The sequence below is a fragment of the Solanum tuberosum genome, unplaced genomic scaffold (genome assembly GCF_000226075.1).
Source record: "Solanum tuberosum cultivar DM 1-3 516 R44 unplaced genomic scaffold, SolTub_3.0 scf00089, whole genome shotgun sequence".
In the NCBI taxonomy this organism is placed as follows: Eukaryota; Viridiplantae; Streptophyta; class Magnoliopsida; order Solanales; family Solanaceae; genus Solanum; species Solanum tuberosum.
Window position 1 is genome coordinate 729,843 of NW_006239012.1, and position 5,282 is coordinate 735,124.

The following is a 5,282-nucleotide window of genomic DNA, read 5'->3' on the forward strand; positions in this document are numbered from 1 at the left end:
AAAATATTACACAAATTTATCCTGTTTGTCCCAAATTCACCGTACAATATGTGTTACTTTAGGTAAAACCTTTTGTTGTTGTGTTCATAAAATTCTTGTTTACTTAAAGAGGTCGTTTAGAGTGTATAAGAAAAAATAATGCATGCATTACCCTTGTGTATTACTAGTACCTTATTTGTTACTCTTTTCAAACTTATGTATACACTCTATTGTATATTAAGGTGTGTATTACTAATACCATGAATTTTCAGGTATTAACTATGCAATGGTTTTAATGCATGCACTAGCATGATTAAAGATTCAATTGTCCCTCAAAACTTGTTTTACGTCTTTTCCACCATAATAGTGGAGGGTATCTTTGTAAATAAGTTTTTTAATCAATGCATGTTATTTTTAATACTTCAAATCAAACAATGCATTAAATTAATATACGTATAATTAATGCAAGCATAACTAATATATGAATTTCTAATGCAAGTATTACTAATACACTCTATTTAGCACTCTTCTTATACACTCTATCAAACGATATATACGGTAATATCATACTCCCTCTGTTTAAAAAAGAATGACCTAGTTTCATTTTTAGTCTGTTTAAAAAAGAATGACCTAGTTTCCTTTTTTGTCTAAAAGAATGACCCCTTTCCTTTTTTGGTAACACTTTAACATCAACTCTCCACGTGGCATGTTTAAAGCCATAAGATTAAAGGGAATTTTGATATATTTGACATAACTTTAATTTAGAATCACAAAATTAAAAAGTCTTCTTTCTTTTATTAAACTCCGTTCCAAGTCAAACTAGGTCATTTTTTTTAACTGAGCGAGTATTATTTTTCATATACCCCAATATATAAACTGAAATTATAACTTGAAGCATCATATTTTGAAATGTATTTATTGCATGAGTTTGCCACCAATTAATAATTCGGAAAAACTTTAGCTGACCTACTTACGCTAGTTTGGATCAGGGTCGGACGCATTACATTTTATTAATTAATATAATAAAAAGTAGTTAGTTGAATTGTGATTTGGTAGTGAAATAAGATATATTTGAAAGTCAAGAGGGGGTGAATTAAAATTTCCTTCAGTCGACTTCCTATAATGGTCAGTCGACTTGCCTGCACGTTAGTAAAACAAATATATAGAAATAGTAAATGCAGTAAGTAAATAACACAGAGAGTTTTTATATTGGTTCGGAACACCGATGTGGTGCCTACGTCCAATCACTTTGGGTTCCAAGGGTTTCCTTAAGAGCTTGTTGAGAATTTGGGTGTTACAGAATGTTACAGTTGAGAGCCATGTCTGATATGCAAATCAGATCTTCTTCTTTGACACAACCTCTACTTGTATAACCTACACTCAGAACTTTATTTCTCTTTTCTTTTCAATTATTCACTCGAGTGTGTACAAAATTTTATGAAAGATAAAAGAAGATTACAATATAAGTTCAAGTGAAGTGTGTGCTTCACAACTATGGCTAAGAGAGGTTTATATAGCTTTGGAGGACTTTGCTCTTTTATGAAAACCTAAGGGAGTTTGAATCAAGGATCTTTGATCGAGTCCTTGATTTTATTCTGATTGATATTTTGAGTCAAGTCCATATCAGATATGTGCATAAGCAAATCAATTTCTTCCTTTGTATGATGATCTTCTTGTGGTTTTGAATCTTGGTTGATCTTGTTATCTTGTATGCATCCCTTGATTTTGATTTCTTCCGTTGTAGTCTTGGATGTTGGCTAATCTTTGTTATCTTGAATGTATCCCTTGATTGATGAAGTTTCGTATCTTTTGTTGATTTGCTTCATCCTAGGCAGATGCTAGAATTAATGCTTGGTCTTGGATATTTCTTGATTGATATATTCCTTGAATGCTGGAATCTTGATTTATTTGTTTTCCTTTTGTGTTCGTAGAGCACATGACTTTCCCTCTTGATGTAGTGTGTTTGACTTCTTTCCTTTTTGATTTCTTTGCCTTGATTGATGATTTTGGCTATCTTGAATATATTTTGCATCCCTTGATTGATGAACATATTTTCTCCTTCTTTAGGTGTTATATGCTTGGCTCATCTTTTTCCTTCTTTACCTGCAACAAGTCACAAGTCGGTTAAGTGTTTCACTATTAAAAATCTGATTCTATGAGGCTAACAATCTCCCTCTTTTTGATAATGACAACTAATTCACAATTTACATAGACTTAAAGAGATAGTGAAACTTCCCTAATATATTTTGTAGCTCCCCCTATCTTTAAGCTATATAGCTCCCCTTGACTTGATTACTTCCTGTTAAAGAGACTTGGGACTATTCTCCCCCTTTGGCATAATCAAAAAAAAGAGCAAGAGAGAACATAACAAAATCAACAAATTCAAAAAAACATTTTCAACAAGATCTCGAATAAAATGATGCTTAATATCAATATGCTTAGCCTAGAAAAATGCACAATATATTTAGATAAGCACTAGTATTATCGCAAAAAGTAGGAACAAATTCATAAGAAAGATCACAATCAAGCAATTGATGCATCATCCATAATAATTGGGTACCACAACTTCCAACAACTAGATACTCGGACTCTGTAGTAGATAATGCAACTGAAGTTTGCTTCTTACTATGCTAGGAGAACAAGGATTGTTCTAAAATTTGGCACGTTCCACTGGTACTTTTTCGGTCATTTTTATCACCTGCAAAGTCAGCATCTGAATATCCAACTAAATCAAAATGAGATGAGTGAGGGTACCATAATTCCAGTTATGTATTTCTGATAAGATGACAAATGTTCAGTTTGCTGACTGTCTTGCTATCAGAACAAAAGTTTCATCGTAATCAATACCTTTCTGTTGAGAGTATCCTTGAACAACCAATCTTGCTTTCTTACGAATGACTTTTCCATCTTAATTTAACTTATTTCGAAAGATCCACTTGGTTCTAATTACGGAACAATTTTTTGGTCTTTCAGTGAGAGTCCATGCTCGATTTCTTTCAAACTAATAAAGTTCTTCTTTCATTGCTTGTTTCCAAGATTCGTCTTCCATCGCCTCATTTATACGTTTAGGTTCAATTTGAGAGATGAGTGTTACAAATGCTTGTTTTCTCAACGAAGCTCTAGTATGTATTGAGTCGGTTGGCTTGCCTATGATTAAGTCATTTGGATAATTAGCGGCGTGTCTCCATTCTCTGGGAATACCTGTCTTTCCAACTGAACTAGTCAACTCTAATTCTGGAGTAGTCGACTGCTCTATTATAATATGATCAGAAGTATTTGAGAGGTTCTCGGTGTTCACTGTAGGAGTAGCTTCATCATCACTTTGGAAAACTTGTTCTTTTCAACTTAATCTTTGATTGGAAATTGAGAGAGGTGGATTTGGAGTCCTATAACTCCATATTTCAGCTCATGAGCAATAGTTGTGTTTGGTGATTTTACTCCTTCTCTCTAGTTTTTTGGTATTATCTTGTAGTTGTGTTGTTCCTTGTTTGGCACTTTGTTGTGGCCATTTTATAGAGCACATTTGTAACTCTTGTCGAATATATTAGAGTTTTGTCCTTGTTGTTTTTACTCTTCACCTCGAAGAGGTTTTCCACGCTAATCTTGGTGTCTCATATGTTGATTTTGTTTTGCCTTGCTATATTTCTTTTCGTTTATTTGTTTGCCGCCCCAAACAGAGTTTGTGCTTGATTTCATTTGTCCTCTCTTGGTTCAAGTATAAGGAAATCTTAGATTGGGTTTTCTTCTACTAATGCTCTGTCATGCACATTTGTTTTTGCTTGTCTTTCTCAACAAAGTAATATAAGAGCATTAGGTTGTTATTGATTATCTATTCAATAATGGATTCAAATATGAGCAAGATGGTTAGTTTGAATGGTAGCCATTATAATATTTGAAAAGGCAAGATGAAATATCTTGTATTTTCAAGAAAATGCATTTACATGTATATGCTTCCAATAAACTCGATTCTATGAATAATAAGGATTGGGAATTTGAGAACCTACAGGTTTGTGGCTATATCATACAATGAATTGAAGATAATGTTAGGAATCACATTATGAATGAGACACGTGCCAAAGTTTGTGGGATAATCTTGTCACACTTTATGCTTTGAAGACTGGCAATAACAAGTTGTTTCTACTGAAATAATTGATGAATATTAGATATAGAGAGGTCAACCCTATTTAGATCTATAGATGATTTTTAGGGTTTCTTTGACCAGCTGTCTGGAATGGGTGTAAAGTTTGATGAAGAAATACAGGGACTTTGGCTTATTATTAATACTGTGTCTGACTCTTTTATAACTCTTCGAGCTTCTTTGACTAATTTTACTTCAAATGGTGTTGTAACTACATAATATGCTAAGAGTAGTGTCTTGAATGAAGAGATGAGAAAATATCTCAAGGTTCATCTTCTTTAGTTTTACACTAATATTTTGGTTACTAAAGACAAGGGGAGAAGCAATTTCAGAGGTTAGAATAACAAAGAAAAAAGTAGAGGCAAGTCAAAGTCTAAATACAAGAATGTTACATGTGACTATTTCTATAAGAATGGACATATAAGGAAATATCACTACAAGTACTAGAGAGCTATGAGATAACAAAAGAAAGATGGCGATAATAAAAATCGTGTTGTTATTGTTGTTAACAATGATCTTCTTATTACTTGTGGTGAAAATGCCATTAATATTGTTTGTGATGAGTCTAGCTGGTTTGTGGATTCTTATTCTACTTCACATCACCAAAGAAGTAATTATTTTCTTCTTACACTCCAGGTAATTTTGGAAAGTTGAAGATTGAAAATGATAATGAAGTTGAGGTACTTGGCATTGGCACAATTTGTTGGAAAGTAACAATGGATTGAGACTAGTTCTCAACAATGTCAAGCATGTTCTAGATGTTCGCTTGAATCTAATTTATGTGGGAAACCTTGATGATGAGGATTATGTTAACACCCTTGGTGCTGGCCAGTGGAAGCATACTAAAGGTTCAATGATTGTGGTTTGTGGTAACAAGTTATCTAACTTGTATGTATTCCAGGGCTTCATTTCTAGAGGCTCAGTAAATTTAGTGGAGAATTATACTTCATAAGAGTTATGACATAGAAGGCTGAGTCATATTGTCACGCCCCAAACTCGAGGGACGCAACTGGCTCCTAATGCCAAAACTCAGGCCCGAGCCGAACCTGCTGATCCATTTGCTACTAGCGCATGGCAGCCACACGCAATCAAGAAATCAAACAAGTATATTTCGGCTTAAAACTAAGTCATCAGCCGGCAAGGCCCCTGTCAACTGATCTATAAA